Source organism: Phyllobates terribilis, unplaced genomic scaffold, assembly GCF_046119375.1.
Source record: "Phyllobates terribilis strain yellow unplaced genomic scaffold, ASM4611937v1 Scaffold_3__8_contigs__length_932513732, whole genome shotgun sequence".
NCBI lineage: Eukaryota > Metazoa > Chordata > Amphibia > Anura > Dendrobatidae > Phyllobates > Phyllobates terribilis.
In genome coordinates this window covers 811498050-811514611 of record NW_027362763.1, presented here as the reverse complement: position 1 = coordinate 811514611, position 16562 = coordinate 811498050, and positions in this window count along the sequence as shown.

The following is a 16562-nucleotide window of genomic DNA, read 5'->3' as shown; positions in this document are numbered from 1 at the left end:
TCCGAATTGCACAGATGGGCAACTGATACAAAATGGAATGACCCGACTTTTAGAAGCCAGTTTTGTCAGGGCCTTAGTGAAAGGTTGTGTTATGCACACGCCCGGGCTAAGCGGCGTGTGCGTGTGATTGGTAGTGATTCCACTGGACCGTGCCGGAGAGTGAATGCCTGGAGGGGCGTAACTAGGTATTCACCCGATCCGACCAGGGTCGCACGACGGCATACGACGCCAGTGCACCAAGGAGGAACCGAGCAGAGGGACCAGGTGCTACTCCAGGACAGACCCCGGACACGGCTGTTGACCCACACAGGGGAATACAGGAACAGACTGGTAGGCTGGCACACAGACTGGTGGGTATAGGCAGGCACGACTGGTATGCAGGCAGGCGGGTAAGCAGGCAGGGGGGTACAGGCAAGCACAGCAAGAGTGCAGACAGGGAGGCACTAGCAGGTAGGAACACAGGCGGGATAGGACCCAGTACACACCGGGACTCAGGAACAATACAGGCAGAAGGGTACAGGCAGGGCAGGACAGGACTGCCGGAGCAGCGGGCAGAAGCAGGGCAGGACAGGACTGCCGGAGCAGCGGGCAGAAGCAGGGCAGGACAGGACTGCCGGAGCAGCGGGCAGAAGCAGGGCAGGACAGGACTGCCGGAGCAGCGGGCACAAGCAGGGCAGGACAGGACTGCCGGAGCAGCGGGCGGAAGCTGGGCAGGACAGGACTGCCGGAGCAGCGGGCAGAAGCAGGGCAGGACAGGACTGCCGGAGCAGCGGGCAGAAGCAGGGCAGGACAGGACTGCCGGAGCAGCGGGCAGAAGCAGGGCAGGACAGGACTGCCGGAGCAGCGGGCAGAAGCAGGGCAGGACAGGACTGCCGGAGCAGCGGGCAGAAGCAGGGCAGGACAGGACTGCCGGAGCAGCGGGCAGAAGCAGGGCAGGACAGGACTGCCGGAGCAGCGGGCGGAAGCTGGGCAGGACAGGACTGCCGGAGCAGCGGGCAGAAGCAGGGCAGGACAGGACTGCCGGAGCAGCGGGCAGAAGCAGGGCAGGACTGCCGGAGCAGCGGGCAGAAACAGGGCAGGACAGGACTCTGTTCACACGGAACAGACAGGAAGGGAAAGACAGAGCCAGACACCCACAGGGTACTTGCAGTGAAGTAGCGAGTGGACCACAAACTCACAAACGGGAGTACAGAGACAACAGGCAGGAGTTAGGTACGAGTTCAGACTCTGCAGAAAAAGGAAGGGAACGGACATAGAGGAAAAACAGGTAAAGGATAGGAGAGAGTTCAGACTGGAACTGAGTGTACGGAGGAGACCGACACTGCAGCGGGATACAGGAGCGGGTCTGGGAATACTGCCCCCAGAGAGGCGGGACGAACAGGCAAGGAGCGTGTTCAGACAGGACAGACAAGATACAGGAGCGGGTCTAAGTAATCGGCCCCTAGAAGGCGGGAGGAACAGGCTAGGAGCGTGTTCAGACAGGACAGACAAGATACAAAGAAAGGACTCAGTTCAGACACGGGAACTAATACCGCAAAGCAGGAGACATACAGGACTCAGTTCAGACACGGGAACTAATACCGCAAAGCAGGAGACATACAGGACACAGTTCAGACACGGGAGCTGATACCGCAAAGCAGGAGACATACAGGACTAAGTTCAGACAGGCCTGGAAATACAGCCTCCAGGAAAGGCAGACAAGGAAACAAAGACGGGACCTGGCACCTTCAGAGTGCAAACACACACTGAAGGAAAACACTATGCTCAGGCAGGGATAGAAGGGAGCTGCTGAGCTATATACCAAGTGTCAGACAGCAATAGGCTGAGGACGCACAAGGGGTGTGACCCACAGCAGGTACAAAAAGCAGGAAGTGATCGGGCGCCGCCCTTAAGCAGCAGAGACAGACACAAACAGACAGCATGGAGGGAAGCCAGAGAGACATTCTGGACAGGAGATCAAGTGCGCGCTCCTGCACAGTGGGAGATGGACCACTATGCAAGGACGCCGCCAGGTATGTTACAGTACCTCCCCCCTTACGCCCCCTCTTCTTCAGGCCTGCCAGAATCTTCCGCAGGGAATTCGAGGACCAGTCGTTCACTGGGTTGGAGGGGGACAGAGACTTGAGGGTAATCTCTGCTTCGAGGTACATCTTGTCAAGCTCACAGGAAAAAATAGACGGGTTATCAGGTACATAATGAGGAAAAGTCACTGTCTCTTTGTTATCTGGTGGTACCCCGGAGGATTCAGGAAACAACTGGAGGTCCTCCGCCGGGTCAGAAGAGTGCAGAGGCTCAGAGAAAACAACTGCTTCAGAGTACACTAGGTCGGACTCACTGGAGGAAGCAGGCGAGGTATCGGGTACCGAGTATAGGAAAGTCTCTGTCCATTCACCACCAGGTGGCACCCCGAAGGGTTCTGAACACAACTGGAGGTCCTCCGCCTGGTCGGAGGGGTGTAGAGACTCGGGAGTAACCTCTGCTTCGGAGTACACTAGGTTGGACTCACTGGAGGAAGCAGGCGAGGTATCGGGTACCGAGTATAGGAAAGTCTCTGTCCATTCACCACCAGGTGGCACCCCGAAGGGTTCTGGAGACAGCTGGCGGTCCTCCGCCTGGTCAGAGGGGTGTAGAGACTCACAGGTAACCTCTGCTTCAGAGTACACTAGGTCGGACTCACTGGACGAAGCAAGCGAGGTATCAGATCCAGGATATAGGAAAGTCTCTGTCCATTCACCACCAGGTGGCACCCCGAAGGATTCTGAACACAACTGGAGGTCCTCCGCCTGGTCGGAGGGGTGTAGAGACTCAGGAGTAACCTCTGCTTCGGAGTATACTAAGTTGGACTCACTGGACGAAGCGAGCGAGGTATCAGGTACAGAGTATAGGAGAGTCTCTGTCCTTTCGCTACCAGGTAGCACCCCGAAGGGTTCAGGAGACAACTGGAGATCCTCCGCCTGGTCGGAGGGGTGTAGAGACTCGGAGGTAACTACCACTTTGGGGTACCCATTGTCAGGCTCACAGGACGAAGCGGACAAAGTATTGAGTACCGGGTGTAGAGAAGTCTCTCTCCATTTGTCATCGAGTGGTATCCCGGAGGATTCAGGAGGCAACAGGGGATCCTCCGCCAGGTAGTAGAGGTGCACAGACTCAGAGGTAACCACAGCTTTGGAGCATCCTTGGACATGCACACCGGTTAAAGAGAGAGAAGCATCTGATGCCGGGTGCAGGAAGTTCTCCTGTGTGGAGTCTGGATGGGCAGAAGTCTCTTCGGGCAGGAGAACTGGTGCACTACCCACGCACATTACCCATTGGGGTTTCTCCGGGATACAGGGAGGTGAAGCTTCAGTAGGGACTTCAAGGTTGGGGTCAGGAGGTCTCAGGGAGGACAGACCCTGGCGTGACGGCTTGCCTCTAAGTCTAGCACGTCTGGACTGCCTCTTGAGGTTGAGAGAAGTATTCCGGAAAGCGTAGTCACCCTGTGAGGATTCTGGGTGGGCAGTAGTCTCATTGGGCTGGAGGACTATTGCGCTACCCACACACATTACCCATCGGGGCTGCTCCGGGATATTGGGAGGTGAAGCTTCAGCAGGAGCCTCCGGGTTAGGATCATCGAAGACCATTAGAAAGGCCACCAGGAAGGCCATTAGGTCCCGGAGGATCGGATCCTGTGTTTCATATAGGGGGTTTATCCATTCCAAGGCATCACCCGCCAGGTAAGACATAATAAAGGCCACTTTAGCCCAATCGGAAGGAAAATAGAGAGGGTAGGCCTTAAAGTGTAGCATGCATTGCTCCACAAATGCACGACACTGTCTTGGATCCCCATAGTAACGTGGCGGATCCGCAGGAACGAGAGCTGATAGATCCATCTGGACGGTGCTTAATTCGCCAGGAACTCAGCTAAGGGAAAAAAAATTTATTTATTTATTTTAATGCATGTATTCGCTGGAAAAACTTCTCAGAGAGCGAAGGCCGTGGGGCTCAACGGGAACCATGGCCTGAGCATGCTGTTATGCACACGCCCGGGCTAAGCGGCGTGTGCGTGTGATTGGTAGTGATTCCACTGGACCGTGCCGGAGAGTGAATGCCTGGAGGGGCGTAACTAGGTATTCACCCGATCCGACCAGGGTCGCACGACGGCATACGACGCCAGTGCACCAAGGAGGAACCGAGCAGAGGGACCAGGTGCTACTCCAGGACAGACCCCGGACACGGCTGTTGACCCACACAGGGGAATACAGGAACAGACTGGTAGGCTGGCACACAGACTGGTGGGTATAGGCAGGCACGACTGGTATGCAGGCAGGCGGGTAAGCAGGCAGGGGGGTACAGGCAAGCACAGCAAGAGTGCAGACAGGGAGGCACTAGCAGGTAGGAACACAGGCGGGATAGGACCCAGTACACACCGGGACTCAGGAACAATACAGGCAGAAGGGTACAGGCAGGGCAGGACAGGACTGCCGGAGCAGCGGGCAGAAGCAGGGCAGGACAGGACTGCCGGAGCAGCGGGCAGAAGCAGGGCAGGACAGGACTGCCGGAGCAGCGGGCAGAAGCAGGGCAGGACAGGACTGCCGGAGCAGCGGGCACAAGCAGGGCAGGACAGGACTGCCGGAGCAGCGGGCACAAGCAGGGCAGGACAGGACTGCCGGAGCAGCGGGCGGAAGCTGGGCAGGACAGGACTGCCGGAGCAGCGGGCGGAAGCAGGGCAGGACAGGACTGCCGGAGCAGCGGGCAGAAGCAGGGCAGGACAGGACTGCCGGAGCAGCGGGCAGAAGCAGGGCAGGACAGGACTGCCGGAGCAGCGGGCAGAAGCAGGGCAGGACAGGACTGCCGGAGCAGCGGGCAGAAGCAGGGCAGGACAGGACTGCCGGAGCAGCGGGCAGAAGCAGGGCAGGACAGGACTGCCGGAGCAGCGGGCAGAAGCAGGGCAGGACAGGACTGCCGGAGCAGCGGGCGGAAGCTGGGCAGGACAGGACTGCCGGAGCAGCGGGCAGAAGCAGGGCAGGACAGGACTGCCGGAGCAGCGGGCAGAAGCAGGGCAGGACTGCCGGAGCAGCGGGCAGAAACAGGGCAGGACAGGACTCTGTTCACACGGAACAGACAGGAAGGGAAAGACAGAGCCAGACACCCACAGGGTACTTGCAGTGAAGTAGCGAGTGGACCACAAACTCACAAACGGGAGTACAGAGACAACAGGCAGGAGTTAGGTACGAGTTCAGACTCTGCAGAAAAAGGAAGGGAACGGACATAGAGGAAAAACAGGTAAAGGATAGGAGAGAGTTCAGACTGGAACTGAGTGTACGGAGGAGACCGACACTGCAGCGGGATACAGGAGCGGGTCTGGGAATACTGCCCCCAGAGAGGCGGGACGAACAGGCAAGGAGCGTGTTCAGACAGGACAGACAAGATACAGGAGCGGGTCTAAGTAATCGGCCCCTAGAAGGCGGGAGGAACAGGCTAGGAGAGTGTTCAGACAGGACAGACAAGATACAAAGAAAGGACTCAGTTCAGACACGGGAACTAATACCGCAAAGCAGGAGACATACAGGACTCAGTTCAGACACGGGAACTAATACCGCAAAGCAGGAGACATACAGGACACAGTTCAGACACGGGAGCTGATACCGCAAAGCAGGAGACATACAGGACTAAGTTCAGACAGGCCTGGAAATACAGCCTCCAGGAAAGGCAGACAAGGAAACAAAGACGGGACCTGGCACCTTCAGAGTGCAAACACACACTGAAGGAAAACACTATGCTCAGGCAGGGATAGAAGGGAGCTGCTGAGCTATATACCAAGTGTCAGACAGCAATAGGCTGAGGACGCACAAGGGGTGTGACCCACAGCAGGTACAAAAAGCAGGAAGTGATCGGGCGCCGCCCTTAAGCAGCAGAGACAGACACAAACAGACAGCATGGAGGGAAGCCAGAGAGACATTCTGGACAGGAGATCAAGTGCGCTCTCCTGCACAGTGGGAGATGGACCACTATGCAAGGACGCCGCCAGGTATGTTACAGGTTGAAAGATGCTCTGGCAGTGTTTGAAACCTCAGAGTCCTTGGAGGCTGCCATGTTTTTGGCCATATGGGTTGATAGACACCTTCCGGATAGGTGGGTGAGACTATCTTCTCCGCAGACCTCTTTTTGGGGCAATGTTCCTTTGCCGGGGGAGCAGTCTGGGGGTGAACCACTACTGGAGGAGGTGGAAGAACCCATGCAATTAGGGGATGCCTCTGCATCGTACATTTCCCCTGAGATCCACAAAAAAAGGGTGCGTGTTTTTTTGGGGAAAAAAGGGACATTTTATTGTGGCCTGTTCCTCAATTCCTAAGCAAAAGTAAACTTGATTAACCCTTGGTAGTCTGGACTTGGATAATCAAGAGGTGCGTTTATCATCAACCTGCAGTTCTTGATTTTTCCTGACAACAGAGGTGGTGCTAGAGAGCAAGACTGAGAAAATTTCTGTTTGTTGACAGTGGAGCTGGAGACAGCATGGTTGATGCTGAGTTTGTGAGAACTCATGGTCTTGCTTGCTGTACTTTAGCTAAGCCCATTCCCATCTTTGCCATCGACTCAGCACCACTTGCACAGAAAGCTCTAACTCAGATTATACATAATGTAAGACTGAGGGTGGGGTCAGTTCATTGTGAGATAATCCCTTGTTATGTCCTGGATGCTCTTCCCACTCCATTTGTACTGGATCTACCCTGGTTGGTGAATCATAATCCATTGGTGGATTGGCAATCCAGAGAGATCATTGAGTGGGGAGATTACTGCCATGAGAACTGTTTAAACATTTCCCTTTCTACAGTCTCTACTGAGATCTTACCTGCATTTTTGTCTGGTTTTGAGGATGTTTTTTTCTGAGAGGGGTGTCAGGATTTGCCTCCTCATCATGCATATGGCTGTCCAATTAACCTAACCCCCGGAGCTAAACTATCGAAGTCCAGACTGTATAATCTTTCTGGTCCTGAGAGACAAGCCAAGTCTGGAGAAGGGACATATCAGGCCCTCGTCTTCGCCCGTGGCGGCAGGGTTCTTCTTTGTGAAGAAGAAAGATGGCGGTCTCTGTCTCTGTTTATATTTCCAGGAATTAGATCAAATTACCATCCTATATCGATACCCTCTTCCTCTGATTCCAGACTTGTTCAGCCAGGTTGTGGGAGCTAAGATGTTCTCCAAGTTGGATTTAAAGGGATCCTAAAATCTGGATAGAATCAGAGAGGGGGATGAATGGAAAACAGCATTCAATACCCCTAAAGGGCATTTCGAGAGTCTGGTTATGCCTTTCAATATGACCAATGCACTTGCGGTGTTCCAGCATTTCATTAATGATATTTTCCATCAATTGGTGGGCAGGTTTGTGGTGGCCTATCTGGACGATATTTTGGTTTACTCGCCTGATTTTGAGACACATCCGGGGCATATTAAACAGGTAATTCAGATGTTAAGGGATAGCAAACTATATGCTAAACTAGAAAAGTGTGTTTCGCCGTCCAGTCGGTGCAGTTTTTGGGGTACCTGTTGTCATCTTCGGGTGTTTGGGTGGATCCAGAGAAGATCCGTGCTGTCTTTGATTGGGATTGTCCCGAGAACCTGAAGGTTCTACAGCGTTTTCTGGGCTTTACCAATTTTTACCAGAAATGTATCCAAAATTATTCTGTAATTGTGAAACCCCTCACTGAAATGACAAGGAAGTTGTCGGATTTTTCTAAATGGTCGGATGCCACCCTGCAGGCTTTTTCCTCCCTAAAATGCTGTATTGCCACTGCACCTATACTCAGTCAACCCGATGTTTCCCAATCCTTTATTGTGGAAGTTGATGCATCGAAGGTTGCGGTTGTGTTGTCTCAGGGTCTGTCCCCTGGTAAATGGCGTCCATGCGCTTTCTTTTCTAAGAAATTATCTTTTGGCTGAGAGAAATTATGACGTGGGTAATAGGCAGCTTTTGGCAATTAAATTGGCATTAGAAGAATGGTGATATTGATTGGAGGGGGCTGTCCATCCCATTACTGTTATCACAGACCATAAAAACCTGTCATATCTTCAATCGGCTAAACGTCTCAACCCCAGGGAATCCAAATGGTCCCTGTTTTTTACTATGTTCAATTTTGTTGTCACTTTCCATCCAGGGGTCAAAAACGTCAAGGCTGTTTGCTTTGTGGCGGAGCTTCCCTGGTGTTGGTGATCATGAGAACCCTGTCCTGGCTTTGCAGAAGGGGGTAGTCATTTCAGTATTGTACCCTGAACTGGAGGGTAAAGTGGAGGTTCAGGGGGCCTCCTGCCCTTCAGGAAGGTTATCTGTACCATCTAATCTGCGCTGCAAAGTAATTGGGGAACGTCACAACTCTAGGCGTGTTCTAAAGTATCGCATACTCGTGTGTCTGGTACTCTTCTCGTGCTACCTATTCCTAGCAGGCCATGCACACACTTGTCTATGAATTTTATTACTGACCTTTCGGCATCTGCAGGCAAAACTGTGGTTTTGGTGGTTGTAGATAGGTTCAGTAAAATGGTTCACTTTGTCGCATTACCGGCACTTCCAAATGCCAAGACTCTTGCTCAGGTGTTTATAAATGAGATTGTGAAGCTTCACGGGGTTCCCTCTGATGTGGTGTTAGTTCGGGGGACCCAGTTTGCTTCCAAGTTCTGGAAAGCATTCCGTTCTCGACTGAGGGTGCAGTTGTCCTCTTCCTTTGCCTTCCATCCTCAGTCAAATGGGCAGACTGAGCACATTAACCAGAATTTGGAGACCTACCTCAGGTGTTTTGTCTCCGAAAATCAGGAGAATTGGGCACCTTACTTACCACTGGCAGAATTTGCTATTAATAATCATCGCCAAGAGTCTACTGGAGGGTCACCATTCTTTGGTGCATACGGTTTCCACCCACAGTTTGGTACTTTTAGAGGGGGAGGGGCTTCGGGAGTTCCTGAGGAGGAAGGTTTTTCTTCGTTGCTCTCATCAGTGTGGTGGGGAGTTCTGAGTAAATTGAAGATCATGGGAGACAGGTACAAACGTATGGCTGACAGGAGACGCTCGCCAGGTCCGGATCTGAATGTGAATTACTTTGTGATGTTGTCTACCAGGAATATCAAGTTGAAGGTTCCTTCCTGAAAGCTGGGATCTAGATTTATTGGTCCCTATAAAATAACTGCCGTCATTAACCCAGCATTGTATTAGTACAAAGGATTTAGATGCTGAAATGTGGACTGATTGCTGGACCACACAATTAGCACAAAGGATTTAGATGCTGAAATGTGGACTGTTGCGAGACTACACAAATAACACAAAGCTGTAAATAGTTGAACGCTTGGACAAAGTTTGTAATTACGGCAGCTTTGACCTATGCCCCCCAGTACAGTTGTAAATTATATATATTTTTGATGCTGGAAGGTTGATTTGACACAGACTCCTATGTATCTGAACTAGCTGACAATAAACCGCCTAGATAACTATCTGACTACTTGCAGCAGCCTCACTACGCTGTTACACTGTCAAAATGGCACCGAAGCCACATGTCTGCTTTTTATATGGTAAGGGACATGTGACTTCGGCAGCCAATGAGAACGGCCCTTGTGTCTGGACGATGTTGATGGCTTCTGTGCCCTGATTGGCTGCTGGAATCTCAAGGTAATAAAAAAAAAGAATAATAGTCCGCCACTCATCTGACCTCTCCTCACCCCCTTCCCTCATCAAACACGTCACCCCCACTTATCATACATCACCACTATCTTAGCCAAGTTTTTAACAAAAGTATTAGTGGAAATTCAATAATTTACTGCACTTTGGACATATTTAGCCGATTTTGAGGAAAATGCTTGGGAATCCGAACACAAATCCGAATGTGCAATGTTCGTGCCGACTTTGAGCGAACGTTTTCCAAACAAATTCACTCATCTCTACCACGTGACGTCTTCAACTGAAGTAATTCATCTTCGCTTTTCTTCTTTATCCAGAGCAGACCACTATGACTTTTTCCATCCATGACTTGTCTCTGCAGAATGAAATCCACAGACTTCTATAAAAGATCACTTCTAGAGTTGCCCCTCTCTGGGCCCCATACTGTATAATGTACCCATCTCTAGCCCCAATTTAGTATAATGCCACCCTCACTGGCTCCCATATAGTATAATGTCACCCTCTCGGGCACCAATCGCAAATCATGTTCACGTACCAGGATAGGGGAGCATATACAAGGATGGGGGAGCATATACCAGAATGGGGGACCCAGATTGGGGAACAAATACCAGGATGGGGGAAAACATATACCAGAATAGGGGACCAGGGTGTAGGAGCATAAACCAAGATGGGGGACCCGGATGGGGGAGCATATACCAGGAAGGGGGACCAGGATAGGGGAGCATATACCAGGATGGGGAAGAATATACCAGAATGGGGCACCAGGATGGCGGAGCATATACCAGGAAGGGGGACCTGGATGAGGGGAGCATGTACCAGGATGGGGGAGCATATAGCAGAATGGGGGACCCGAATAAGGGGACCATATACCAGGATGGGGAAGGGGCATGTATCAGAATGGGAGACAAATATGGTGGAGCATATACCAGGATGGAGGGGAGCATATACCACGATGGGGGACCCGGATGGGGCACATATACAAGGTTGGAGGAGGCGGATGGGGGAGCATATACCAGGATGGGGGGAGCATATACCAGGATGGGGGAGCATTCGGTTTCAGTCATGGGGTCTGGGCCGGTGCTGGTAAAGTCATTGCTTTGAGAATACAGAGCAGCCGCTGTAACCCCGGCCCTGACTGACAGCTGACCTCAATGTAGAGACAGTGTCAGTCAGGGACGGGGAGACACTCTGTATACTCAGAGCGGTGAACGAACCAGCACCGTCCTCGCCCCCATGACTGAAATCGAATGCTGGCGTGGAGAATAAAGTTCATTTTTTCCCTGCTGCATTTGGGTGCTGGGCAACATAATAACACTGTTAACCTGCATATATGGGGTTAATCTGCAGGTTAATAGCGTTATTTCTGATGACAGAATCCCTTTAATTTTGTAGCACAATACTTCAATGAAATGGTGCCGGAGTCAGCGCATGCGCATACCAGGCCATTAGGCCATTTTATTAAAGACACTGTATATGCGACTTCGCAGACATAAGGACGGTTCAATAGCTAGTCAATCTATAACACACAGTAAATAGCCTACCTGTATGTTAGAAATTCATTCAGAAATTTAATGCATTTTTTTGAGGTGGCTGCACCGATACTTGATACAATTTTCTCGTAAGTAATATCTGAGAAAAATGTAATGTACTGTATGTGCTCCATAGCAATCAAAGCAAAAAACACAATACCAACAGAGAAATAAAAGTAAATTACCTCAATTTCTTTCTTTTTCTCTTAGAAACATTGTACAATTACAGTAAGTCATGACTAATAATCTAAAAATAATAGTCTAATTATTATCCCTAGTAAACTATAAAGTATATTATATTGTGATCAAACAGTAAAGTTATAAAATGTTTTATAACCATTGAAATACAGTATTTATTTGCAGATTTTAAGACACATTGGACTATAAGACGCGCCCCAAATTTTGGGGAGGAAAATAAGAAAAAAAGTTTTTAATAAAATGGTGGTGCATCTTATAGTTCGCTTTTACGGTAGCTTAATGGGGGGCAGCCGTGGGAGAGCGGGATACCCGGAGGCAAGGGTTGCTGCTCAATGAAACTAGCGGCGGCGGCAGGAGTGGGGCGTTGCTACGGGCTCCGGTCTGGGGGCTGAGAGGAGGGGGTGTTCATCCATGGATTCAGGATACCAGGTCAGAGTCATGGTCCTTTCAGATCATGTCCTTATTATGCCTTATTTAGTATATCGGGTTATCAAAAGACCTCCCCCTCCTTGCTTAAAGAGACATACCGGTAGATAATAGAGAAATCCTTATTCTATTGATATATTTATGTGACTGCAGGTCAGACACTATAATAGACATAATATAGGATTTTTTTTCTTTTAAGAAAATTACTTTTTATAAAAAAAATTAATCATTTCCATGCATCATATTATTAGATGAGTCATCCTCTCCATATATTATTGTGCATATAGTGATCTGTAAATACATTCAGATATCAATTCATTTAACACAACAGTTCAAACGCATATAACTGGTAGTTGTAGGAAGTGATGTTATCCTTGTCTTTCTTGTATAAATTGCCCACTTATTTTAAAAGGTGAAAAATTTGTCCACTCAAAAACTCAGGTTATAAGACACTACCTTACTTGTGATTCATAAAATGTTGTATACTTACTGCAATGTCCGTGCTTTCTTTGGTATATTGTTTCAAAACTCGTATAAATCACCATAGGTATACCTTTAGGAAAAAGAGAATGGACCTTCTGGTTCTTTTATAGAGGCAGGTCATACAGAAAAACAAGTAAAATTCAGGATCATAAATGTAGTCCCTCCTCAAAGAAGAGGTGGAAATAGGGTGAAGTTACTGAAAAGGAAAGAACTTGAGTGGATTAACAGGTTGAACATTATTAAACCGAACGGTTTAAATGTGGAATTCAGGGGAACTATAATACTATAAATATATTACATAATAATTTCTTGTCCAATGACTCAGTGATGTATGAGATTTTAAGTGTTTTTTATTATTTAAGAAACATTTGTAGAAACATTTTAATTCTTTCTCTTTTTTTCAATTTACAGATCACTATATTCACAATAATCTTTGGAGAGGATTACTCATCTATTAATATGATGCATGTAAATTATTATTATTTTTTAATTCAAATAATTTCCTTAAAAAAATATTCCTATATTATCTCTATTATAGTATCTGCCTTCCTTTTTTATGGTTTATACTATGGAGCAGACTGGACTTTTGTTTGGAGGCACCCATTGTGAGTAGAAATTGTGGTGCTGTTCCATAACCCCCTTTTTCTGATCGATAGATAGATAGATAGATATTAGTGAGATATTTAACACAAGTGTGTGTGTGCAAAAAATAATTTTTCAGGTGGCAAGGTTTTTTTCAATGGATTTAGGGTATTTTGAGGGTGCTAAATTAAAAAAATCACATTATTTTTGCTGAATTGGTTCTAGTTTTTCAGATACTTCATACATAAAAATAATTCTTTCCCCAATGTGACTTGTGTGTGATAATTAGTGATGAGTGATTGTATTTGTTACTATTCGCTATTTGCATGGATAAGATGGTATTCGGGTTACTCGCAATATAGCGAGTATTTGTGTACTCGCCTCACTATATTCGGATGTCCCGCCCTGCTGTTTTGGCGCCTTCTTAGCAGCCACTAAACATGCTGGGCTTCTTAACCAATCACAATAATGCCGCAGACATCTTGGTTGTGGCATTACTGTGATTGGCTGGCAGCCCAGCGTCCTAGGGTCTATTTAAGCCCCGCCGCCGCCATTTTGTGCACATTGCATCTGGAGCCTGCATTTGATAAGCATAGGGAGAGATCGCTGAGCTGCTAGGGAGAGTGTTTAGGCCTCTTGATAAAACAAAAGCCCTTTTAAGGGCTACCTGCAGTGGGTACTAGTTCTGTGTTTAAAGGAGCCGCTCCCTAGCTCCATGATACCACCAAAAAATAGCTCTTTTCAGAGCATAAGGCACACAACAAAGTTAGAGTATAGGGAGGGAGAGATTGTGTATTAGGTAGGGAGAGGTTAAAGTGTTCTTCCAGTGTCTATCTTAAAACTGCTCTTGTCAGAGGCAAAGCAATATTTTTCCAGCATACAGAGTAGTAGCATTTTGTGCTGCCTTTTTTTTAAAAGCACTGGTCTATTTCCCCGCTGTTTTAAGGATCAGAGCCTGGCTTCTGCTATCAACATTAGTCCACATAAAAAGGCGGTTAGTGCCCAATGCAAAGCAGTAGTCCAAACAATGCCTACTGCCTGCTACAAAGCACGCACCAGGCCATTTTCCCCGCTGTTTTTGGGGTGACAGCATGCCTTCTGTCCACATTAGTCCACTTAAAAAAGCGTTTAATGCACTACACAAAGCAGTAGTCCAAACATTTCCTACTGCCTGCTACCAAGCACACACCAGGTCTTTTTACCCACTATTTTGGCTGTGACAGCTATCTTGGCTTATGCCATCAACATCTGAAAATCTGTCAACAAAACCCAAAATGCCAAAAAAGCCTGTTGTTAAGGAACGTGGATGTGGCATTGTCAGTGGTACCCGAAAAGGTACTCAGTCTGTGTCAGGCAAGAATAAGCTTGATACATCCACTATGTTCCTGGTAAAATTTCCCAGTCTGGAACGTAAACGTGTGTGGAAGCCAGAAGAGCGAGAGTAGATTCTGTCTTGGATAGCAGACAAGGCCTCTACGCATTTACCAAGCAGCAAAAAATCTTCCACGACCACACAGCCTACTGTCGATACACAGAAGGCTGACCCATATGATCCTGAAGCTGGTTCTCCTTCCTCCCGCCATTATCAGTCACAGGAGACATATGACCCCAAGCTTGGCCACTCCGAGGATCTGTTTGGTACGTATCCCTGGGTTGGCTCTGGCCTATCACTGTGCAGCATTGAAGAGGGACAAGAGGAGGTGGCGTGCGTTGATGCTCAAGTATTTGAGGACCTACGGCCAGAAGAAAGCCACTTGGATGAACGTCATTTACTGTCTCTAGAGGTGGAGGCTGATGATGATGAGACACAGTTGCCATCAGGTCAGCCTACAATGTCAACTAGGAAGGAGGATGAGATGGAAGACGAGGTGGTCGATGATGAGTCCACTGATCTGACCTGGACTGTTGGCATGCATAGCTATGACAGCAACACAGAGGAAGATGGATATGTAGCACCAACACAGGCACCAAGGGGTCATGGTTTGCCCAGTGTGAGAAGTGGGTCAACTGTTCCCAAGAGCACCCCCACTGTGCACCAAGTTCAGCTACTGTGTGGAATTTTTTTTTCTGAAAGTCCTTCAGAGAAAAGCATTGTAGTCTGTAGCATCTGCCATACATAGTTGAGCAGAGGCCAGGGCAAAGGCAACCTGAGCACCACCAGTATGCGAAACCACATGGCAGCCAAGCATCCCAGTAGGTGGGCGGAACACCAGGGTACCAAATCTGCGTCTGCGGGTCAAACCATTGCCATGTCACAAGATGCAGTTGCTCATACACAACAAACATCAACCACATCCACTTCCTTGTCCCAGCGAAGCATCCAATTGTCCGTGCCTGATGAGCTTGGAAAGAAAGCGTAAGTACCCAGCCACGCACCCACATGCACAAACACTAAACTTGCATATTGCCAAATTGCTAGCTGTGGAGATGTTGCCGTTTAGGCTTGTGGGAACACAGTCTTTCCATGATCTCTTGGCTGTGGATGCCCCACGATACAGTGTTCCCAGCCGCCACTATTTTGCCCGGTGTGCCATCCCTGCATTACACAAGCACGTGTTAAACAATCTGAACCATTCTCTCACCAACTGCATAACCGGGAAGGTCCACCTAACAACAGACACCTGGACAAGTTGTTGTGGACAGGGACGATACATTTCTGTTACAGCACACTGGGTGAACCTGGTGGAGGGCTCAGCCAATATTCTGAGGCAACATTGGGTGATGAAGAGGAAGATGAGGAGGATGCGGAGGGAGAGGACTTGTTTTTCTGTGCTACGGAGGGGACTCGTAATGCTACAGAGGGAACACCCAACCCAAGCTTCATGTCTGTCCAGCCTTTGATGGGCTGTAGAGGAGGACGTGGAGGAAGAGGTGGCGAGTCAGCGTGAGGAGAGGATGGGTACTGTTTCTACTGTTGGGGACACAGAACATTTGCCTTTTTGCAGCTTGGCCCACATGGCACAGTTCATGTGAAAGTGTCTGTGGCAAGACCCTCGCGTGATACACATTTTATCCAACAACCTATACTGGTTGGCCACCTTTCTCGATCCATGGTACAAGGAGAAATTTCCTTCTCTAATTTTGGAGTCACCAAAGAGTTTTACAATGGAATTGTTCAAGAGGGCCGTTGTAAATCAGTTGCTGAAAACATCACCCTCAGACAATGCTGGTGGCAGAGGTACCAGCTCTTTTCAACACCAAGGGATAATGGGGATAAATACAAACACCAGCTCCAACAAAGGTGGGGGGAAAATATGCACAAATTGGGCAATTTTCAATAAACCAGCACAACAGCAAGGGCTATCTGTGCCTGTAACAATGCCAAGGAGGGATAAGTTGCAGAACATGGTCAAGGGGCACTTAAGTGACCATATGTGCGTCCTTTCTGATGCTTCAGTTCCCTTTAATTATTGGGTGTCTAAGCTGAACACTTGGCCCTACCTCTTCTTTCATGCCTTGGAGGTGCTGGCCTGCCCAGTTGCTAGTGTGATGTCAGGCTGCGTGCCCACTATGCGTTTTTCAAGCATTTTCGCTGCGCAAATTCTTAAGAAACACTTGGTAATACGTGCCCCATGGTCCCCAATGATAATCCGCATGTCCTGTGCACATGCTGCGGAAATTTCCACTGCGGATTATCATTGCGGAAAATTCCGCAGCATGTCCATTATTTTTGCAGACATGCGGAATAATTGCCGCCATTCACT